Here is a 6353-nt window from a genome sequence, read left to right as displayed (position 1 = left end):
GATTATTTGTTCTACATCTGTGAAGTATTCCATTGGTATTTTGCTAGAAATTGCATTTGACTGTATAGGCTGCTTTGGGTAGTATGGATATTTTAACAACATTAATTCTTTCTATTCATGAGTTTCCATTTATTTGTATCTTCTTCAATTTCTTCCTTCAGTGCCTTATAATTTTCTGAGTACAGGTCTTTTACCTCCTTGGTTAAAGTTATTTCTAGGTACTTTTTAAATGCATTTTGTAAATGGGATTGTTTTCTTAGTTTTGCTTTCTTTTACTCTTAGTGTATACGAAGGCAATGTTTATTTTGTATCCTGCTACTTTACTGAATTTATCAGTAGTTTTTGGTGAATCTTTAGGCTTTTTATATACAGTATCATGTCATATGCAAATAATGAATGTTTTACTTCTTCCTTTCCAATTTGGATACCTTTTATTTCCTCTTGTGTGATTGCTGTGGGTAGGACTTCCAGTATTATTTTGAATAAGAGTGGCAAAAGTGGACATCTTTGTCTTGTTTCTTATCCTAAGTGGAACACTTAGTTTTTCCCTATTGAGTATGATGATAGCTGTGGGTTTTTCATATTATTCTTTATTATGTTATGTTCCTATTTTGCTGAGAATTTTTATTATAAATAAAGTGCTGGATATTTGCTTTTTCTGCAACTATTTCTATGATCATATGATCTTTATTCATCATTTTGTTATGTGGTATATCACATTTATTTATTTGCTGAAATTTTACCAACCTTGTGTCCACTGAATAAATCCCATTTGATCGTGGTGTATGAACTTTTTCATGTATTGCTGGATTTGGTTTACTAATATTTTGTTGCGAATTTCTCCATCATGTTCATCAGGGATATTGACATATAATTTTCTTTATTTATCTTCTCTTTATTTGGTTTTGGAATCAGGATAATGCTTGTCTTGTAAAATGAGCTTGGAAGTCTTCTCTCTCGAATTTTTGGAATACTTTGAGGACAGGTGGTAGTACTTCTTTCAATGTTTGGTAAAACTCACCTGTAAAGCCATTCAGTCAAGGACTTTAGTTTATTGGAAGTTTGTGATTACTGCTTCAATTTCGTTAGTTATAATTGGTCTGTTCAGATTTTCTTTTTCTTCTTAAGTCACTTCGGAAGACTGAATGTTTCTAATAATTTTATCCAGATTGTCCAATTTATTGACATATAGGTTTCTTAATATTTTCTTACAATCCTTTGTATTTCTGTGGAGGGAGTTGTTACTTCTACTTTTTCATTTCGGATTTTGTTTATTTGGGTCCTCTCTTTTTCTTGATGAGTTTAGTTAAAGGTTCAATAATCTTGTTTTTTGTTTCTTTTTTTAGGTGTATTTTATTTTATTTTTTAATGTATATTTATTGTTGAAAGTATTACATTTTTCCCATTGAAACCCTCCACACCACAACCTCCTCAGGCCTTCACTACACTATTGTCTGTATCCATGGGTTATGCATATATGCATAGAAGTTCCCCAGGTTAATCTCTCCCCACCCCACTCACCCATCCTCCCCCACCTTCTATCTGAGATTTCTCAGTCTGTTCTAAGCTTTTCTGTCCCTGGATTTATTTTGTTCAAAAGTTTATTTTGTTCATTAGATTCCATATATGACTGGATTATTTCACTTACCATAATACTTTCCAGGTTTCTCCATGCTGTCTCAAAAGGTTAAGAGATCCTTTTTTTCCCCCTTGGTGTAAATGTACCACAGCTTTTTTATCCACTCATCTACTGATTAGCACTTGGGCTGTTTCCAGATCTTACCTATTGTAAGTTGTGCTGCCATGAACATAGGGGTGCATACATTTTTTTTCTGATTGGTGTTTTGGGTTTCTTAGGATATATTCCTAGAGTTGGATCATTGTGTCAAATGGCAGTTCCATATTTAATTTTTTGAGGAAACTCCATACTGTTTTCTATAGTGGCTGCACCAACTTGTATTCCCACTAGCAGTGTATTAGGGTTCCCATTTTTCACATCTTCACCAGCACTAGTCATTTGTTGATTTGTTGATGGTAGCCATTCTGACAGGTGTGAGGTGATATGTCATTTTCATTTCAATTCCCATCTCTCTGTTGATTATTGACAATGAGCATTTTTCATATGCCTCTTGGCCATTTGTATGTTCACTTTGGAGAAGTGTCTACTTAGGTTCTTTGCCCATTTTTAAATGGAATTGTTTGTCTGTCGTTTGTTAAGTTGTATGAGTTCCTTATATATTTTGGAAATTGACCCCTTATCAGATGTATGTTCTCCCATAATGTGGGCTCCCTTTTCATTTTGTTGATGGTTTCCTTTGCTGTGCAGGAGCTTTTTATTTTGATACTAGAGGCCCGGTGTCCTTCATCCAACCTGCACCCTCTCTAATCTGGGACTACTCAGGGGATGTCTAAACCGGCAGTCGGACATCCCTCTCACAATCCGGGACTGCTGGATCCTCACCACTCACCTGCCTGCCGGCCTGATTGCCCCTAGCCACTTCTGCCTGCCAGCCTGATTGACGCCTAACTGCTCCCCTACCAGACCGATAGCCCCCAATTGCCCTCCCCTGCTGGCCTGATCACCCCCAACTGCCCTCCCCTGCCAGCCCGATCATCCCCAACTGCCCTCCCCTGCTGGCTCGATTGCCCCTAACTGCCCTCCCCTGCTGGCCTGATCACCCCTAACTGCCTTCCCCTGCCGTCCATTTTCTGGTGGCCATCTTGTGGTGGCCATCTTGTGATGACGCGAGGGCAAGATGCCACCTAGGCTTTTATTAGTATAGATATTCCCATTTGTTGATTTCCTCCTTAGTTTCCCTTGCCCTAGAAGATTTATTAGCAAACATATTGCTACTAGAGATGTCTGAGATTTTGCTACCTCTGGTTTCTTCTAAATTTTTTTATGGTTTCACAACTTAGATTTAAGTCTTTTATCCATTTTGAGTTTATTTTTGTGTATGGTGTAAGTTGCTTTTCTAGTTTCATTTTTTTTTTTGCATGGATATGTCCAATTTTCCAAACACCATTTATTGAAGAGACTGTCTTGACTCCATTGTATGCTCTTGCCTTCTTTGTCAAATATTAATTGAGCATAATGGCTTGAGTCGATTTCGGGGGTTCTCTGTTCTGTTCCATTGAGCTACATGCCTTTTCTTGTGCCAGTACCAGGCTGTTTTGAGTACAGTGGCTTTGCAGTATAACTTGATATCTGGTATTGTGATCCCTCCAACTTTGTTCTTCTTTCTCAAGATGGCTGTGGCCCTTTGGGGTCTTTTGTGGTTCCATATACATTTTTTTGCATGTTTGTTCTAGATCTGTGAAATATGCCATAAATATGCCTTTAATAGGGATTGCAATGAATCTATAGGTTGCTTTGGGTAGTATGGACATTTTAATGGTGTTTATACTATGAATCCATGAGCAAGATATATTCTACTTGTTTATATATTCCTCTATCTCTTTTTTCACCATCCTGTAGATTTCTGAGTGCAGGTCTTTTACCTCCTTGGTTAAGTTTATTCCTAAGTATCATAATTTTTTTGTTGCAATGGTAAATGGGATTGTTTGTTTAGTTTCTCTTTTTAAGAGTTCATTATTGTTGTATAAAAATGCCATAGATTTCTGGGTGTTAATTTTGTATCCTGTTATGGTGCCAAATTCATTTATTAAATCTAGTTGTTTTTTTTGGTGGAGACTTTAGGGTTTTCTATGTACAGTATCATGACATCTGAAAGTAATGATAGTTTTACTTTATACTTTTCATTCAATTTGGATGCCTTTTATTTTTTCTTCTTGTCTGATCACTGTGGCTAGGACTTCCAGTACTACGTTTAATAAGAGTGGTGAAAAAGGACATCCCTGTATTATTTCTGTTCTTAGGGAAAATGGTTTTAGTTTTTGCACATTGAGTATGATGTTGGCTGTAGGTTTGTCATATATGGCCTTTTTTATATGTAGTTATGATACCTCTATTCCCAATTTGTCGAGATTCTTTTATCAATAAAGTGTGTTGGATTGTGTCAAATGCTTTTTCTTTTAAAAAATATTTTTATTGATTTCAGAGAGGAAGGGAGAGGGAGAGAGATAGAAACATTAATGATGAGAGAGAATCATTGATTGGCTGCCTCCTGCACACCCCACACTGGGTATCAAGCCCACAATCCAGGCATATGCTCTGTCTGGGAATTGAGCCGTGATATCCTGGTTTATTGGTTGATGCTCAACCACTGAACCAAGCTGGCCGGGCTCGAATACTTTTTCTGCATTAATTGATATCATCAGTCTAGAGGCCCGGTGCACAAAATTCATGCACAGGGGTTGGGTCCCTCAGCCTGACCTGCACCCTCTCCAATCTGGGAGCCCTCAGGGGAGCCCTCTCCAATCCGGGAGCCCTGACAGTTTAGGCCCACTCCCCATGGTTCTCTGCTCTTTGCAGGGCCTGGCCACTCCCTGCCCACTGCCCAGAGGCTCTCTGTGGCCCAGAGGCTCTCCATGGCCAGGGCAGGACGCTTACCTCATTGTGGGCTTGATCCCCAGTTGGGGGCGTGCAGGAGGCAGCCGACCGGTGATTCTCTCTCACCAATGATGTTTCTGTCTCTCTCTCCCACTCCCTTCCTCTTGGAAATCAATGAAAATATATTAAATTAAGAAAAAAAAAGAATGAATAAAACAAAGCAAAAAACAACCATTCTCCGGATCATTGTCCCAACCCCTTGAGATTCTGCTTCCTGGCAAGTGTGGACATTTTGGCTCAAGTAAACTCATAAAAGTTCTCTACAGGTTTGAATGTTGTTACATGAACACAACGTATACACCTGCTGGTTTCTGAGGGCAACAAAACAGAATCAGTCCATGAGGTCTGCTGTGAAACTGTAGAGGAGTCTGTTTTTGCTGTCAAAAGCCAGATCACCCTTAGAAAGAATATAGAAAACCAGAAATGGGATTTACAATGAGAAAACAGACAGAGGCGAACACAGGGATGCTCCCGCACTCCTTTCCACCCAGACAGGCCGGTTTGTCAAACATCCTCCCTCCCTGAAGTTGGTGATCTGCTGCCTAAGGGTGGGGGAGTCAGAGAAGCCCGAGGCTCTGACATCACTGGAGAGCTTTATGCATTTGAATGAAGCTTTGGAGTGAGATCCATTGGAATGAATCGCCCTGACCTCCTCTCCTCCCGCTTGCTCCCTGCCCCACCCCCTACTCCCGGAGCCCAGGATCTGTCTGCTCCCAGATGCCTCCCCTGAACATGCTGGGCGCAAGTGGATCCCAGAGAGTGGGCACTGCTCCCCACAGCAGCGCCCAGCTCCAGAGGGTGCCAGTGCCCTGCAGCCTGTGGTGCTATGGTCCCAGGGACAGCAACACCCAGCAACAGCGGGTCCTCAGCCTCCCTCCAGACACAGGAGGAAAGACAACCTAAGCAGCAAGCCTAAGGGATGCCCGGGAGGGACGTGCTTGCTGAGTGTCCATGTAGAAGGCCACGCGCACATGCTGCCCAGAGGCCCTCTGGGGCTGGGGTGGGATGCTTGCCTCGAAGCAAGCATTCCGCAAGGTCACTTACGCGGCCGCACCCCCAGGACTGGGGGACTCTGGTGGGCTGAGGGGACTGGGCACCGCCATCTTGTGGTTATGGGCACTGCTATCTTTGTGACAGAGTGATGGTTAATTTGCATATTACCCTTTTATTAGATAGGATTTTTGTCTTTCAATTTGTTTATATGATGTATTACATTTATTGATGTGAACTTATCACAGCCTTGCATCCATGGAATGAATTCCATGTGGTCATGGTATATGATGTTTCTAATATATTGCTGAATCCTATTTGCTACTATTTTGTTGAGGATATTAGCATTGGCCTGTAATTTCTTTGTTGTGTCTTTATATGGTTTTTGGAATTAGGATAATGCTGGCCTTGCAAAAAGAGCTTGGAAGTTTTCCTTCCTTTTTAATTTTTTGGAATAGTTTGAGTATAATATGTGTTAGTTCTTATTTGATTGTTTGGTAGAACTCCACTATCAAGCTGTCCATACCAGGCCTTTTGTTTTCTGGGTGTTTTTTGTTGGTGTTGTTGTTGTTATTATTGCTTCAGTTTCATTAGTAGTTATGGGCCTATGCACGATTTTTTTTTCCTGATTCAGTTTTGGGAAATTGTTTTTCTCTTAGAATAGGTCCATTTCGTCTAGCTTGTCCAGCATGTTGGAATATAATAATTCATAGTAATTTTTTCAATTTTTGTTTTTCTCTGATATTGTTACTTCATTTCTGATTGTGTTTATTTGGGCTATCTCTCTCTTTGTTTCTTTTTTTTAAAATTTCTTTATTGGTTAAGGTATTACAAATGTGTCCTCATCCCC

Source organism: Myotis brandtii, unplaced genomic scaffold (assembly GCF_000412655.1).
Source record: "Myotis brandtii unplaced genomic scaffold, ASM41265v1 scaffold3518, whole genome shotgun sequence".
NCBI lineage: Eukaryota > Metazoa > Chordata > Mammalia > Chiroptera > Vespertilionidae > Myotis > Myotis brandtii.
This window is presented reverse-complemented; position numbering follows the sequence as displayed.